We start from the raw sequence: 19,059 nt of genomic DNA, 5'->3' as shown, positions 1-19,059 counted from the left end.
GGTAACTCTAATGAACGTATCCTCTGCAGCAGAGGTATCTCTGGGTCTTCCTTTCCTGTGGCGGTCCTCATGAGAGCCAGTTTCATCATAGCGCTTGATGGTTCTTCAAATCAAATCAAAGTTTATTTGTCACGTGCGCTGAATACAACAGGTGTTGAGCTTGTGAAATGCTTACTTACAGGCTCTAACCAATAGTGCAAGAAAGGTATTAGGTGAACAATAGGTAAGCAAAGAAATAAAACAACAGTAAAAAGACAGTGAAAAATAACAGTAGCGAGGCTATAAAAGTAGCGAGGCTACATACCTGTTAGTCAGGCTGATTGAGGTAGTATGTACATGTAGATGTGATTAAAGTGACTGTGCATATATGATGAACAGAGAGTAGCAGTAGCGTAACATAGGGGATGACTGATGGAGGGTGGCGGGACATAATGCAGATAAACCGTTTAGCCAATGTGCGGGAGCACTGGTTGGTCGGGCCAATTGAGGAAGTATGTACATGAATGTATATTTAGAGTGACTATGCATATATGATAAACACAGAGTAGCAGCAGCGTACAAGAGGGGTTGGGGGGGAACTTTCAAAGTTCTTGACATTTTCCTGATTGTCTGATCTTCATGTCTTAAAGTAATGATGGACTGTCATTTCTCTTTGCTGTTTTGAACTGTTCTTGCCATAATATGGCCTTTTTTTTTAAGTGTACCTATGATGAAAATTACAGGCCTCTCTCATCTTTTTAAGAAGGAGAACTTGCACAATTGGTGGCTGACTAAATACTTTTTTGTAAACATTGACATTAGTGGTAGGCTGAGATCAAACAAATAACCTAAGTAAACCTGGATGCTAGTTGTGATATCTAAAACATATTGACTTTGAATTAGTCAAAACACCTGTATTATGAATGGTCAACCATTTGATATGAGGTAGAGCATTTTATTTGAATAAAAAATGTGGTTACATGGATTCAATGCAAATATCAGTTATGACTGTGCTGCATAGGCTAAAAAAGTGAATTGTTCCAGCATTTGACTACACATGAGAGCTTCTGTGGGTAGTCATGGCAATGAGGCCTTCCTTGTGACATCGCAAGATTCTGATTCTGGGAGGTTAGCTGTTGTACAGACAAACAGAACAGTGTAAAGGTACTGATTCAACTAACTACTGACAGATTATTCATGTCCTATTTCATTAGAGAGAGAGAGCACGCTGCTTACTGGAGAGGTAGGTTGTAATATAACTTACTGTATAACTATGTTTCTGTAGAATAACTACTTTTCAAATTACTTGTGTACTTACATTACCTTTTATTTAGGCCTAACATGCAATCATGGTGACAAGTGAAACTGTTGACGAGAGACAGTTTGTTTGAATCCAATTTTTGTGAGAAAATGGTTCATCCTGACACCTGAGATGACATGTTAGTTGTTGTAGTGAGCCAGGCTAATGGCAAATGCATTATATTGATGAAAGAAAAGCCTCTCTCTGTGTTAATAACAACCAATATTGTAATCAATTATCTGAATAAATCTGTACCAAAAGGGAAGGTTATGTAAAAAAACAAGTCGACCTACCTAATTTGTAGTTGCTAAATTGCTAATGAAAATCAGTTTTTCTTAAATGAATGGTCATCCATTTCAAATGGTTGAATTGATAGACCTCTTTGCATGAAGGTGCACACAGGGGCACTCAAAGAGAAGACTAGGTAAACACTCCTTGTTTTATACAATATATGAAACTGTACAATAACTTAGGTCCTGCATGGATACAGAGTCATTTTCTACCCCAAACCTTTTTTGAATGATATGATATAAGTGATTAGTGTGTTTTGTGAAAACCAGGGGGGGGGGGGGGGGGGGGGGTACAGAGAGAGACTGAAGTTTTCTTTTTAAAGTCTGTGTTGTGCTTTGTCATCTCCAATGGCAACGCCTTGCAACACAATGATGATGTCATAAAGGATATTGTGCACATAATGATAGGAAAGGCAACCATTTGATTCATTTGAACTTGGTCGAGTTTCCAGTAGCCAACTTTTTACTAGTAATTCAGATAGGCCTATTGCGTAATCATCTCTGGATCAGGATTGTCACTTGCTTCATTGTAAGTAAATGGGAAGAAAATGTGTGCACATTGTAAAGAGATGCATTATTCTTTGGTGAGCAACACGCCACTTACTACAACGTTATGTATTTTTCAGAGTTATTGTTAGCTAGGAGGAAGACATGGAGGGTTCAACGCTGACACAGAGGAGGGCTGAGTGTCAGTTGAAGGAAAGGGAGATCCAGACAGACTACATGATGGAGCTGGGAGCCAGGTTGGCTCTGGTGAGACAGATCCAGAGGGAGCAGGAGAAGGAGATGAAGAGGATTTGGTTTGAGACGAGGAAAATGCCAAGCCTGATTGAGGAGGTAACAAGACCAACTTTGACAAAGTTGACTAGAGTTCTATTGAACAATATTGATTAAAGCAAATACATGTCAATATACGGGCAAAATGTGCGATATGCCATGAATTGTAAGCTAACAATATTTTGTCTGACATCTTTTCTTGTGTTGCATCGTGTCTGTCTCTCTGTTTGAGTATTGTTATGTACATAGTCCTCAGTTCTTATGGTTGTCTTAAATAAATAAAAATAACTAGACCAAGTGATCTCTCGTAGACCTTCATATCAGGATTATATGGTTGTCCCATCTAGTTACCTTAAGTTGAATGCACTAACTGTAAGTCGTTCTGGATAAAAGCATCTGCTAGATGTCTAAAATGTCAAATGTTATGCTGGGTGTGGGGCATGTATTTTTACAATTTGTTGACGCATTGGCTAGAAGACCCAGGGTTGGTACAGACTGGTGCAGAGCATCTGAGAGGACACTAGATATATACAGTGTCTTTGGAAAGAATTCGGACACCTTGACTTTTTCTACCTTTTTTTACATAATAGCCTTATTTTAAAATTGATTGAATATATGCAAATTCTCAGCAATCTACAAACAATACCCCATATTGACAAAGCAAATACAGGTTTTTAGAAATGTTGAAATACCTTTTTTACGTAAGTATTCAGACCCTTTGCTATGAGACTGGAAATTAGCTCCTGTTCATCCTGTATTTTCAACTGATTGGACATGATTTGGAAAGGCACACACCTGTCTATATAAGGTCCCACAGTTGACAGTTCATGTCAGAGCAAACAACAAACCATGAGGTTGAAGGAATTCTCCGTAGAGCTCTGAAACAGGATTGTGTCGAGGCACAAATCTGGGGAAGGGTACAAAACCTCTTCTCAACATTGAAGGTCCCCAAGAACGCACTGTTCTCCATCATTCTTAAATGGAAGATGTTTGGAACCACCAAGACTCTTCCTAGAGCTGGCCGCCCAGCCAAACTGAGCAATCGGGGGAGAAGGGCCTTGGTCAGGGAGGTGACCAAGAACCAGATGGTGACTCTGACAGAGCTCTAGAGTTCCGCTGTGGAGATGGGAGAACCTTCCAGAAGGACAACCATCTCTGCAGCACTCCATCAATCAGGCCTTTAAGGTAGAGTGGCCAGATGGAAGCTACTCCTCAGTAGAAGGCACATGACAGCCTGCTTGGAGTTTGCCAAAAGGCACCTGAAGTCTCTCAGACCATGAGAAAAAAGATGCTCTGGTCTGATGAAATCAAGATTGAACTCTTTGGAGTAAATCTGCCACCACCCCTTCGGTGAAGCATGGTGGTGGCAGCATCATGCTGTGGGGATGTTTTTCAATTGCAGGGAATGGGAGACTAGTCAGGATCTAGGCAAAGATGAACAGAGCAAAGTACAGAGACATCCTTGATGACAACCTGCTCCAGAACAATCAGGACCTCAGAGTGTGGTGAAGAGTCACCTTCCAACAGAACAATGACCCTATGTACATAGCCAAGACAACGCAGAAGTTTCTTCGGGACAAGTCTCTGAATGTCCTTTATTGGCCCATCCAGAGACTGGACTTGTACCTGATCGAACATCTCTGGAGAGACCGGAAAATAGCTGTGCAGAAAATCTCCCCATCCAACCTAACTTGGATTCTCCTAAGATTGGGAGAATTCCCCAAACACAAGATTTCCAAGCTTGTAGCGTAATACCCAAGAAGATTCTATGCTGTAATCGCTGCCAAAGGTGCTTCAACAACGTACTGAGTAAAGGGTCTGGATACTTATGTAAATGTGATATTTCACATTTTATTTGTAATGAATTTGGAACAATTCTGTTTTTGCTTTGCCATTATGGGCTATTGTGTGTAGATTGATGAGGGCAAAAAACGATTTATTACATTTTTGAATTAGGCTGTAAGGTAACAAAATGTGGAAAAAGTGAAGGGGTCTGAATACTTTCCGAAGGCACTGTATATGTGATGTATAAGTAAATAGCGTTGACTCATAAAGTATGTATGTCGTGAATGTGATCACTTTCAACATGTCTGTTTCTTTTCTCCTGCAGAATGTGAGAGATGTGACCAACCGTCCACTCACTGAGTTCATGGCTCCCTGTATTGACTCCCTCCCACCGCTGGCTTTCACCAATCGGAGGCCTATACCAACCATGTTACATCCCCCCTCTCCATTGGCCTTACGCACTCAGGATGCACAGCGGTTCATTGTATTTTCATACTTTGTCCATGCTGAGTGCCCAGTTGCCACAGAGGCCACAGCAGATGTATCCACTGGTAAAAGAGAGGACTTATTGACAGATACGCATCTTTCCTCAATGCTGCATCGATACCTGCCACACTTCTTTAACGATGACTCCATTCCACCACAGCAGACAGTAGAGGGAACCACTGAGCTCTCAGTTGCTCCAGTGGCAATATCTAATATAAAGGAAGAGGACAGATTCTATCCTTTCTCCCTCCCACCACTGGCTCAGCGGTTCGTTGGCAATTCATTCATTGTCCCAGAAACCTCCCAGCCTGCTGTTTCAGCCACAGAGTGCCGAGTTGCCAAAGAGGCCACTGCAGACACAGCCACTGTCAAGAGAGAGAACCGATGGGCAGCCAGAAGTCTTCCTTCAGTGCTGCCTCCATGCCTGCCACCAGTCTTTGACGATGGCTTCATGCCTCCAGAGCAGACAGTAGAGGATGCCTATGAGGTCTCAGGTGCTACAGAGAACACTTCAGGCACAGCTACTGTTGATGGAGTGGACAGATCAACAGCTAAATGCCCTGTCCCAATGCTGCCTCCAAGTCTGCCACCTGTCTTTGACAATGACTACAAACTGCCAGAGGAGGCAGTAGAGGGAACCAACAAGTGTCCAGTCGCCAGTGAATCTGCCGCTTCCGTGTCCGCTGTCCTCCAAGAGGAGTTTTCAGCTGATAAGAGTCTTCCTGCACCCGCAGCACTGCCTCTAAGGCTGCCCTGCACCCACAGCATTGACCACAAACAGCTGTGGGAGAAAGTTGTGGACAACACAGAGTTCTCAGTAGACAAAGAAGCAACTGTTGCCATTTACACTTGGGAAGATAAAAGTTCTTCAGTTCTGCCATGCATCCACAACAACAACGACCACCAACTGCCAGAGTGCTCAGTTGACACCGAGGCAAGTGCAGTTGCATCCACTGTCAAGAGAGAGGAACTGACAGGTGATAAAAGCCCTGTCCGAGCAATTCCTCCAATCCTGGGATGCATCCATGACAAGGACCACAAGGAGCCAGAGCAGAAAGTGAAGGGCCCTAGTGAAGAGGTGGATCTCTGCCCTCACGCTCACCAGCTGGACCCAGATGTTAACTTAACTCTGGCAACCCGCAATGATGAACCCAGGACCTGGACCCTGGAAGAGGCAAAGGTAGGTGTCCTATTTTACACTACTACTTTACAGGTCTGGGGGTCAGTTCCATTTCAATTCAAAGCATTGAAGAGAATTGGAATTTTAGAGTTCTTCTTGAATTGACTGGAATTGACCCCAACCTTGCTGCTCTTTGCTAATAGTATGAAACATCACCCCTCACTAGAGTTAACATTTGTAAAAGAAGGGACCTTAATTACTGTCCTCCAAATTGTGTGCCCCATGAGGTCATCATTGTATGTCGATCACTCAAATGTGTATTGAATGTGACACATTGGAACAATATTACATCTAGAGTCAATGTCTTCCTGTCAGGATTATTGGATAGGCATTGAAATTGAGAGTGAAGAGAGGAGCGTCAAGGAGGAGGTGAGACAGAGGGAGGGATTGAAGCGTGAGGCGGACTGTGCCCATTCCAAGAGCTCCAATGGGATGGCTTCATCAGAGAGAGCAGAGACCATCCTTGGAAGAGTGGGCTTTCTGGTCATGAACCACATGCAGAAAATCCCATTTTTGAAGATGAAGGAAAAAGAGAAAAATAAGAAACTGCATAAGAAGTTGAAAGATGATGAGAAAGAGAGAAAGGAGAAGAAAAACAAGGAGGAGGAGAACAAAAAGAGGGAGAAGAAAGAGATGAATGAGAGAGAGAAAGAGCAGAAGAAAGTCATGAAGGCTGAGAAAAAGAGGGAGAAGTTAGAACAGAAAAAGAGAGAGAAGGAAAGAAAAGAGAAGGAAAAGGCAGAGAAAAAGAGGTTAGAGGGGCTGATGAAGATACATAATGACATGATGAAAGACAGGATTAAGAAAGAGAAGAGGTGTTCTGAGGAGCTGAAAAAGAGAGAGAAAGCTCAAGCTGAGTTATTGGAGATGGAGAGAAAGATTCAAGAAAAGGAGGAGAAGAAGAGAGAAAAGAGGAGGAAAGAGGAGAGGAAGAGACTAGAGAAGAAGAAAAAGAGTGAGCCAGCTAGAGGTGGAACTGAGAGGGTGATAGAAGAGCAGGGAAAGGATGAACGCTTGAAGATGGATGAGTAGATTGGGTATTAGAGAGAGAGAGCAGGGCGGGATACTGTATTTTTGCATGCAATGAAAAATGCAATAAAAAAATCTATAAAAAAGGTTTACTCTCTGTTTGATTTTTGTCAAGGCATACTGTATAACACAGTATAAACACACAATGTTTACATTTCACAAATCTGGGGAGTGTTGCACTGTTAAAATGTTGAATTCCAAATCTACCCAATGGAGCGGAGTTATTCTGAGATGAGGAGGACGGAAAGGGAGGGGGAGTAGATGGAGGGTAGAGCGGAGTTTGTTAGAGAGGAAATTGATAGAGATGAATATGACAGAGTGGAATACGATAGAGAGGAATATGATAGAGAGGAATATGATAGACTGGAATATGATAGAGGGGAATATGATAGAGAGGAATATGATAGAGAGGAATATGATAGAGAGGAATATGATAGACTGGAATATGATAGAGGGGAATATGATAGAGAGGAATATGATAGACTGGAATATGATGAAGGGAAGATGATAGAGAGGAATATGATAGAGTGGAATACGATAGAGAGGAATACGATAGAGAGGAATATGATAACGAGGAATATGATAGAGAGGAATATGATAGAGAGGAATATGATAGAATGGAATACGATAGAGAGGAATACGATAGAGAGGAATATGATATTTTATTTAATTGAACATTTATTTAACTAGGCAAGTCAGTTAAGAACTAATTTTGATTTACAATGACGGCCTACCAAAAGGTAAAAGGGGAATGGGGCTTGGATTAAAAATATAAATATAGGACAAAACACACATCACAACAAGAGTGACAACACAACACTACATAATGATAGACCCAACACGACAACATAGCACGGCAGCAACACATGACAACACCACATGGTTGCAACAGAACCTGACAACAACATGGAGGCAACACAACATGTTAGCAGAACAAAACAGAGCACAAAGATTGTAAGGCACAGAAAACAGGAAAAAACACAAGAAGGTAGGGACAACAATACATCACTCAAAGCAGCCATAGAGGGAATATGATAGAGGGGAATATGATAGAGGGAATATGAAATAGAGGAATATTTATTTACAATGACGGCCTAGGAACAGTGGATTTGGAGTCACACTCAAAATTAAAGTGGAAAACCTCACTACAGGCTGATCCAACTTTGATGTAATGTCCTTAAAACAAGTCCAAATGAGGCTCAGTAGTGTGTGTGGCCTCCACGTGCCTGTATGACCTCCCTACAACGCCTGGGCATGCTCCTGATGAGGTGGCGGATGGTCTCCTGAGGGATCTCCTCCCAGACCCGGACTAAAGCATCCGCCAACTCCTGGACAGTCTGTGGTGCAACGTGGCATTGGTGGATGGAGCGAGACATGATGTCCCAGATGTGCTCAATTGGATTCAGGTCTGGGGAACGGGCGGGCCAGTCCATAGCATCAATGCCTTCCTCTAGCAGGAACTGCTGACACACTCCAGCCACATGAGGTCTAGCATTGTCTTGCATTAGGAGGAACCCAGGGCCAACCGCACCAGCATATGGTCTCACAAGGGGTCTGAGGATCTCATCTCGGTACCTAATGGCAGTCAGGCTACCTCTGGCGAGCACATGGAGGGCTGTGCGGCCCCCCAAAGAAATACCACCCCACACCATGACTGACCCACCGCCAAACCGGTCATGCTGGAGGATGTTGCAGGCAGCAGAACGTTCTCCACGGCGTCTCCAGACTCTGTCATGTCTGTCACATGTGCTCAGTGTGAACCTGCTTTCATCTGTGAAGAGCACAGGGCGCCAGTGGCAAATTTGCCAATCTTGGTGTTCTCTGGCAAATAACAAACGTCCTGCATGGTGTTGGGCTGTAAGCACAACCCCCACCTGTGGACGTCGGGCCCACATACCACCCTCATGGAGTCTGTTTCTGACCGTTTGAGCAGACACATGCACATTTGTGGCCTGCTGGAGGTCATTTTGCAGGGCTATGGCAGTGTTCCTCCTTGCACAAAGGCGGAGGTAGCGGTCCTGCTGCTGGGTTGTTGCCCTCCTACGGCCTCCTCCACGTCTCCTGATGTACTGGCCTGTCTCCTGGTAGCGCCTCCATGCTCTGGACACTACGCTGACAGACACAGCAAACCTTCTTGCCACACCTCGCATTGAGGGGAATATGACGGAATAAATATTGTTTTATTTATTTCACCTTTATTTAACCAGGTAGGCAAGTTGAGAACAAGTTCTCATTTACAATTGCGACCTGAATATGAATATGATAGAAGCAAATTGATAGAGAAGAATATGATGGAAGGGAATATGATAGAGGGAATATGATAGAGGGGAATATGATAGAGGGAATATGATGGAAGGGAATATGATAGAGGGAATATGATAGAGGGAATATGATAGAGGGAATATGATAGAAGGGAATATGATAGAGGGGAATATGATAGAAGCAATTTGATAGAGGGAATATGATGGAAGGGAATATGATAGAGGGAATATGATAGAAGGGAATATGATAGAGGGAATATGATAGAGGGAATATGATAGAGGGGAATATGATAGAAGGGAATATGATAGAAGGAAATATGATAGAGGGGAATATGATAGAGGGAATATGATAGAGGGGAATATGATGGAAGGGAATATGATAGAAGGGAATATGATAGAGGGAATATGATAGAGGGGAATATGATGGAAGGGAATATGATAGAAGGGAATATGATAGAGGGAATATGATAGAGGGAATATGATAGAGGGAATATGATAGAGGGAATATGATAGAGGGAATATGATAGAGGGAATATGATGGAAGGGAATATGATAGAAGGGAATATGATAGAAGGAATATGATAGAAGGGAATATGATAGAGAGAATATGATAGGGGGAATATGATAGAGGGGAATATGATGGAAGGGAATATGATAGAGGGAATATGACAGAGGGAATATGATGGAAGGGTATATGATAGAGGGAATATGATAGAGGGGAATATGATAGAAGGGAATATGATAGAGGGAATATGATAGAAGGGAATATGATAGAGGGAATATGATAGAGGGAATATGATAGAAGGGAATATGATAGAGGGAATATGATAGGGGGAATATGATAGAGGGAATATGATGGAAGGGAATATGATAGAGGGAATATGACAGAGGGAATATGATGGAAGGGAATATGATAGAGGGAATATGATAGAGGGGAATATGATAGAAGGGAATATGATAGAGGGAATATGATAGAAGGGAATATGATAGAGGGAATATGATAGAGGGAATATGATAGAAGGGAATATGATAGAGGGAATATGATAGAAGGGAATATGATAGAGGCAATATGATGGAAGGGAATATGATAGAGGGAATATGATAAGTGACGATTTTAGTTTGTATATCTTGGTGGGGCAAAGAAAATAAAAAATGTTGGATGCATGCCAACAAAACCACTACACAATACAACACTAAACAATACATTAATTGCACTATAACGGTGAAAGATGGTGCCCACATACTGTTAGAGCCTACATAAAGCTGTCCCAGCAGCAGAGTCCCAACATCAGTACCACTGCTGCACCTGGCTATCAGCAAAGCCTTGTCTGGTAGTGGAATAGTTCATTCATTCGGTGAGGCACATGGTCTGCTAACAGCTTACTTTCTCAGCTACAGTATATATATCTCTCTGCCATATTACGTCATTTATGTAGCAGCATACAATACATTTTTGGACTCACCTTGTTGTGCTGTGCTCACTTGAACAGGAAGGTGGCGCGGCTGTCCATCGTGGGAAAATGTTGTCATCAAACTTTGTTATCAAAGTCTGGCATCCTCTGGATTCATGGTGCTTTCAAGAGAACTGGAAACTCAACAACAACAAAAAGCTTGAATCATGATGACGTCAGTGATCTTCAGGTCGTAGCTCTAGAATGAGGCCTGAGTTCCGAATGTACAATTCTGAGCTGGATGAAAGTTCAAAACGTATTTTCCCAGTCGTAGCTCATTTTTCCCGAGTTCCCAGATGTCTTGAACTTACTAAAGTCAGATTTTGCAGTTCCGAGTTAACAGTTGTTTTGAGCGCGGCACAAATAATGCTTCATTGACAGCATGGCCAATGTTGAATGTTTATGATTTTAAACTAGGAAAAGAGACCCTTAATCTTAGACTTGGGACTACACAGCCACTCCAGTGAATAGCAGGCTAATGATTGCATTGCAATGCTTGCAGTTAGCCACTGATTCCTTCCAAACCACTCATTGTTGAGTTTGCGATATCCAACTTAATGTTTATGTCCAATGGCCAATGAGCACCGATACGTTTTATCTATAATTAACAAATCAAAATATATTATATATTTGAGATTCCTCAAAGTTGCCACCCGTTGCCTTGATGTCAGCTTTGTAAACTTTTGACAATCTCTCAACCAGCTTCACCTGGAATGCTTTTCCAACAGTCTTGAAGGAGTTCCCACATATGCTGAGCACTTGTTGGCTGCTTTTCCTTCACTCTGCGGTCAAACTCATCCCAAACCATCTCAATTGGGTTGAGGTCGGGTGATTGTGGAGGCCAGGTCATCTGATGCAGCACTCATCACTCTCCTTCTTGTTCAAATAGCCCTTACACAGCCTGGAGGTGTGTTGGGTCATTGTCCTGTTGAAAACAAATGAGAGTTCCACTAAGTGCAAACCAGATGGGATGGCGGATCGCTGCAGAATGCTGTGGTAGCCATGCCGGTTAAGTGTTCTTGAATTCTAAATGAATCCCAGACAGTGTCACCAGCAAAGCACCTCCATACCATCACACCTCCTCCATGCTTCACGCTGGGAACTACATATGAGGAGATCATCCATTCACCTACTCTGCATCTCACAAAGACACAGCGGTTGGAACCAAAATCTCAAATTTGGACTGATCTGACAAATGGACAGATTTCCACTGGTCTAATGTCTATTGCTTGTGTTTCTAGGCCCAAGCAAGTCTCTTCTTATTATTGGTGTTCTTTAGTAGTGGTTTCTTTGCAGAAATTCGACCATGAAGGACTGATTCATGCAGTCTCCTCTGAACAGTTGATGTTGAGATGTGTCTGTTACTTGAACTCTGTAAAGCATTTCTTTGGAATGCAATTTATGAGGCTGGTAACTCTAATGAACGTATCCTCTGCAGCAGAGGTATCTCTGGGTCTTCCTTTCCTGTGGCGGTCCTCATGAGAGCCAGTTTCATTATAGCGCTTGATGGTTCTTCAAATCAAATCAAAGTTTATTTGTCACGTGCGCTGAATACAACAGGTGTTGAGCTTGTGAAATGCTTACTTACAGGCTCTAACCAATAGTGCAAGAAAGGTATTAGGTGAACAATAGGTAAGCAAAGAAATAAAACAACAGTAAAAAGACAGTGAAAAATAACAGTAGCGAGGCTATAAAAGTAGCGAGGCTACATACCTGTTAGTCAGGCTGATTGAGGTAGTATGTACATGTAGATATGATTAAAGTGACTGTGCATATATGATGAACAGAGAGTAGCAGTAGCGTAAAATAGGGGATGACTGATGGAGGGTGGCGGGACATAATGCAGATAAACCGTTTAGCCAATGTGCGGGAGCACTGGTTGGTCGGGCCAATTGAGGAAGTATGTACATGAATGTATATTTAGAGTGACTATGCATATATGATAAACACAGAGTAGCAGCAGCGTACAAGAGGGGTTGGGGGGGAACTTTCAAAGTTCTTGACATTTTCCTGATTGTCTGATCTTCATGTCTTAAAGTAATGATGGACTGTCATTTCTCTTTGCTGTTTTGAACTGTTCTTGACATAATATGGACTTTTTTTTTAAAGTGTACCTATGATGAAAATTACAGGCCTCTCTCATCTTTTTAAGTGGAGAACTTGCACAATTGGTGGCTGACTAAATACTTTTTTGCCCCACTGTATGTGTTATTTCATAGTGTTGATGTCTTCACTATTATTCTACAATGTAGAAAAAAATAGAAAAAAACCTTGAATGAGTAGGTGTGTCCAAACGTTTGACTGGTAAACATTGACATTAGTGGTAGGCTGAGATCAAACAAATAACCTAAGTAAACCTGGATGCTAGTTGTGATATCTAAAACATATTGACTTTGAATTAGTCAAAACACCTGTATTATGAATGGTCAACCATTTGATATGAGGTAGAGCATTTTAATTGAATAAAAAATGTGGTTACATGGATTCAATGCAAATATCAGTTATGACTGTGCTGCATAGGCTAAAAAAGTGAATTGTTCCAGCATTTGACTACACATGAGAGCTTCTGTGGGTAGTCATGGCAATGAGGCCTTCCTTGTGACATCACAAGATTCTGATTCTGGGAGGTTAGCTGTTGTACAGACAAACAGAACAGTGTAAAGGTACTGATTCAACTAACTACTGACAGATTATTAATGTCCTATTTCATTAGAGAGAGAGAACACGCTGCTTACTGGAGAGGTAGGTTGTAATATAACTTACTGTATAACTATGTTTGTGTAGAATAACAACTTTTCAAATTACTTGTGTACTTACATTACCTTTTATTTAGGCCTAACATGCAATCATGGTGACAAGTGAAACTGTTGACGAGAGACAGTTTGTTTGAATCCAATTTTTGTGAGAAAATGGTTCATCCTGACACCTGAGATGACATGTTAGTTGTTGTAGTGAGCCAGGCTAATGGCAAATGCATTATATTGATGGAAGAAAAGCCTCTCTCTGTGTTAATAACAACCAATATTGTAATCAATTATCTGAATAAATCTGTACCAAAAGGGAAGGTTATGTAAAAAAACAAGTCGACCTACCTAATTTGTAGTTGCTAAATTGCTAATGAAAATCAGTTTTTCTTAAATGAATGGTCATCCATTTCAAATGGTTGAATTGATAGACCTCTTTGCATGAAGGTGCACACAGGGGCACTCAAAGAGAAGACTAGGTAAACACTCCTTGCTTTATACAATATATGAAACTGTACAATAACTTAGGTCCTGCATGGATACAGAGTCATTTTCTACCCCAAACCTTTTTTGAATTATATGATATAAGTGATTAGTGTGTTTTGTGAAAACCAGGGGGGGGGGGGGGGGGGGGGTACAGAGAGAGACTGAAGTTTTATTTTTAAAGTCTGTGTTGTGCTTTGTCATCTCCAATGGCAACGCCTTGCAACACAATGATGATGTCATAAAGGATATTGTGCACATAATGATAGGAAAGGCAACTATTTGATTCATTTGAACTTGGTCGAGTTTCCAGTAGCCAACTTTTTACTAGTAATTCAGATAGGCCTATTGCGTAATCATCTCTGGATCAGGATTGTCACTTGCTTCATTGTAAGTAAATGGGAAGAAAATGTGTGCACATTGTAAAGAGATGCATTATTCTTTGGTGAGCAACACGCCACTTACTACAACGTTATGTATTTTTCAGAGTTATTGTTAGCTAGGAGGAAGACATGGAGGGTTCAACGCTGACACAGACTAGGGTTGAGTGTCAGTTGAAGGAAAGGGAGATCCAGACAGACTACATGATGGAGCTGGGAGCCAGGTTGGCTCTGGTGAGACAGATCCAGAGGGAGCAGGAGAAGGAGATGAAGAGGATTTGGTTTGAGCCAAGCCTGATTGAGGAGGTAACAAGACCAACTTTGACAAAGTTGACTAGAGTTCTATTGAACAATATTGATTAAAGCAAATACATGTCAATATACGGGCAAAATGTGCGATATGCCATGAATTGTAAGCTAACAATATTTTGTCTGACATCTTTTCTTGTGTTGCATCGTGTCTGTCTCTCTGTTTGAGTATTGTTATGTACATAGTCCTCAGTTCTTATGGTTGTCTTAAATAAATAAAAATAACTAGACCAAGTGATCTCTCGTAGACCTTCATATCAGGATTATATGGTTGTCCCATCTAGTTACCTTAAGTTGAATGCACTAACTGTAAGTCGTTCTGGATAAAAGCATCTGCTAGATGTCTAAAATGTCAAATGTTATGCTGGGTGTGGGGCATGTATTTTTACAATTTGTTGACCCATTGGCTAGAAGACCCAGGGTTGGTACAGACTGGTGCAGAGCATCTGAGAGGACACTAGATATATACAGTGCCTTTGGAAAGAATTCGGACACCTTGACTTTTTCTACCTTTTTTTACATAATAGCCTTATTTTAAAATTGATTGAATATATGCAAATTCTCAGCAATCTACAAACAATACCCCATATTGACAAAGCAAATACAGGTTTTTAGAAATGTTGAAATACCTTTTTTACGTAAGTATTCAGACCCTTTGCTATGAGACTGGAAATTAGCTCCTGTTCATCCTGTTTCCACTGATCATCCTTGAGATGTTTCTGCAACATGACTGGAATCCACCAGTTGTATTTTCAACTGATTGGACATGATTTGGAAAGGCACACACCTGTCTATATAAGGTCCCACAGTTGACAGTTCATGTCAGAGCAAACAACAAACCATGAGGTTGAAGGAATTCTCCGTAGAGCTCAGAAACAGGATTGTGTCGAGGCACAAATCTGGGGAAGGGTACAAAACCTCTCCTCAACATTGAAGGTCCCCAAAAACGCACTGTTCTCCATCATTCTTAAATGGAAGATGTTTGGAACCACCAAGACTCTGACAGAGCTCTAGAGTTCCTCTGTGGAGATGGGAGAACTTTCCAAAAGGACAAACATCTCTGCAGCACTCCACCAATCAGGCCTTTAAGGTAGAGTGGCCAGATGGAAGCTACTCCTCAGTAGAAGGCACATGACAGCCTGCTTGGAGTTTACCAAAAGGCACCTGAAGTCTCTCAGTCCATGAGAAACAAGATGCTCTGGTCTGATGAAATCAAGATTGAACTCTTTTGCCCCAATGCCAAGGGTCACATCTGGAGTAAATCTGCCACCACCCCTTCGGTGAAGCATGGTGGTGGCAGCATCATGCTGTGGGGATGTTTTTCAATTGCAGGGAATAGGAGACTAGTCAGGATCTAGGCAAAGATGAACAGAGCAAAGTACAGAGAGATCCTTGATGACAACCTGCTCCAGAACAATCAGGACCTCAGAGTGTGGTGAAGAGTCACCTTCCAACAGAACAATGACCCTATGTACATAGCCAAGACAACGCAGAAGTTTCTTCGGGACAAGTCTCTGAATGTCCTTTATTGGCCCATCCAGAGACTGGACTTGTACCTGATCGAACATCTCTGGAGAGACCGGAAAATAGCTGTGCAGAAAATCTCCCCATCCAACCTAACTTGGATTCTCCTAAGATTGGGAGAATTCCCCAAACACAAGATTTCCAAGCTTGTAGCGTAATACCCAAGAAGATTCTATGCTGTAATCGCTGCCAAAGGTGCTTCAACAACGTACTGAGTAAAGGGTCTGGATACTTATGTAAATGTGATATTTCACATTTTATTTGTAATGAATTTGGAACAATTCTGTTTTTGCTTTGCCATTATGGGCTATTGTGTGTAGATTGATGAGGGAAAAAAACGATTTATTACATTTTTGAATTAGGCTGTAAGGTAACAAAATGTGGAAAAAGTGAAGGGGTCTGAATACTTTCCGAAGATGTGATGTATAAGTAAATAGCGTTGACTCATAAAGTATGTATGTCGTGAATGTGATCACTTTCAACATGTCTGTTTCTTTTCTCCCGCAGAATGTGAGAGATGTGACCAACCGTCCACTCTCTGAGTTCATGGCTCCCTGTATTGACTCCCTCCCACCGCTGGCTTTCACCAATCGGAGACCTATACCAACCATGTTACATCCCCCCTCTCCATTGGCCATATGCGCTCAGGATGCACAGCGGTTCATTGTATTTTCATACTTTGTCCCTGCTGAGTGCCCAGTTGCCACAGAGGCCACAGCAGATGTATCCACTGGTAAAAGAGATGACTTATTGACAGATACACATCTTTCCTCAATGCTGCATCGATACCTGCCACACTTCTTTAACGATGACTCCATTCCACCACAGCAGACAGTAGAGGGAACCACTGAGCTATCAGTTGCTCCAGTGGCAATATCTAATATAAAGGAAGAGGACAGATTCTATCCTTTCTCCCTCCCACCACTGGCTCAGCGGTTCGTTGGCAATTCATTCATTGTCCCAGAAACCTCCCAGCCTGCTGTTTCAGCCACAGAGTGCCGAGTTGCCAAAGAGGCCACTGCAGACACAGCCACTGTCAAGAGAGAGAACCGATGGGCAGCCAGAAGTCTTCCTTCAGTGCTGCCTCCATGCCTGCCACCAGTCTTTGACGATGACTTCATGCCTCCAGAGCAGACAGTAGAGGATGCCTATGAGGTCTCAGGTGCTACAGAGAACACTTCAGGCACAGCTACTGTTGATAGAGTGGACAGATCAACAGCTAAATGCCCTGTCCCAATGCTGCCTCCAAGTCTGCCACCTGTCTTTGACAATGACTACAAACTGCCAGAGGAGGCAGTAGAGGGAACCAACAAGTGTCCAGTCGCCAGTGAATCTGCCGCTTCCGTGTCCGCTGTCCTCCAAGAGGAGTTTTCAGCTGATAAGAGTCTTCCTGCACCCGCAGCACTGCCTCTAAGGCTGCCCTGCACCCATAGCATTGACCACAAACAGCTGTGGGAGAAAGTTGAGGACAACACAGAGTTCTCAGTAGACAAAGAAGCAACTGTTGCCATTTACACTTGGGAAGATAAAAGTCCTTCAGTTCTGCCATGCATCCACAACAACAACGACCACCAACTGCCAGAGGGGACAGTTGAGGACAACACAGAGTGCTCAGTTGACACCGAGGCAAGTGCAGTTGCATCCACTGTCAAGAGAGAGGAACTGACAGGTGATAAAAGCCCTGTCCGAGCAATTCCTCCAATCCTGGGATGCATCCATGACAAGGACCACAAGGAGCCAGAGCAGAAAGTGAAGGGCCCTAGTGAAGAGGTGGATCTCTGCCCTCACGCTCACCAGCTGGACCCAGATGTTAACTTAACTCTGGCAACCCGCAATGATGAACCCAGGACCTGGACCCTGGAAGAGGCAAAGGTAGGTGTCCTATTTTACACTACTACTTTACAGGTCTGGGGGTCAGTTCCATTTCAATTCAAAGCATTGAAGAGAATTAGAATTTTAGAGTTCTTCTTGAATTGACTGGAATTGACCCCAACCTTGCTGCTCTTTGCTCATAGTATGAAACATCACCCCTCACTAGAGTTAACATTTGTAAAACAAGGAACCTTAATTACTGTCCTCCAAATTGTGTGCCCCATGAGGTCATCATTGTATGTCGATCACTCAAATGTGTATTGAATGTGACACATTGGAACAATATTAGATCTAGAGTCAATGTCTTCCTGTCAGGATTATTGGATAGGCATTGACATTGAGAGTGAAGAGAGGAGCGTCAAGGAGGAGGTGAGACAGAGGGAGGGATTGAAGCGTGAGGCGGACTGTGCCCATTCCAAGAGCTCCAATGGGATGGCTTCATCAGAGAGAGCAGAGACCATCCTTGGAAGAGTGGGCTTTCTGGTCATGAACCACATGCAGAAAATCCCATTTTTGAAGATGAAGGAAAAAGAGAAAAATAAGAAACTGCATAAGAAGTTGAAAGATGATGAGAAAGAGAGAAAGGAGAAGAAAAACAAGGAGGAGAACAAAAAGAGGGAGAAGAAAGAGATGAATGAGAGAGAGAAAGAGCAGAAGAAAGTCATGAAGGCTGAAAAAAAGAGGGAGAAGTTAGAACAGAAAAGGAGAGAGAAGGAAAGAAAAGAGAAGGAAAAGGCAGAGAAAAAGAGGTTAGAGGGGCTGATGAAGATACATAATGACATGATGAAAGACAGGATTAAGGAAGAGAAGAGGTGTTCTGAGGAGCTGAAAAAGAGAGAGAAAGCTCAAGCTGAGTTCTTGGAGATGGAGAGAAAGATTCAAGAAAAGGAGGAGAAGAAGAGAGAAAAGAGGAGGAAAGAGGAGAGGAAGAGACTAGAGAAGAAGAAAAAGAGTGAGCCAGCTGGAGGTGGAACTGAGAGGGTGATAGAAGAGCAGGGAAAGGATGAACGCTTGAAGATGGATGAGTAGATTGGGTATTAGAGAGAGAGAGCAGGGCGGGATACTGTATTTTTGCATGCAATGAAAAATGCAATAAAAAAATCTATAAAAAAGGTTTACTCTCTGTTTGATTTTTGTCAAGGCATACTGTATAACACAGTATAAACACACAATGTTTACATTTCACAAATCTGGGGAGTGTTGCACTGT

The sequence above is a fragment of the Oncorhynchus clarkii genome, chromosome 26 (genome assembly GCF_045791955.1).
Source record: "Oncorhynchus clarkii lewisi isolate Uvic-CL-2024 chromosome 26, UVic_Ocla_1.0, whole genome shotgun sequence".
In the NCBI taxonomy this organism is placed as follows: Eukaryota; Metazoa; Chordata; class Actinopteri; order Salmoniformes; family Salmonidae; genus Oncorhynchus; species Oncorhynchus clarkii.
Note: the sequence above shows the minus strand (reverse complement) of the source record.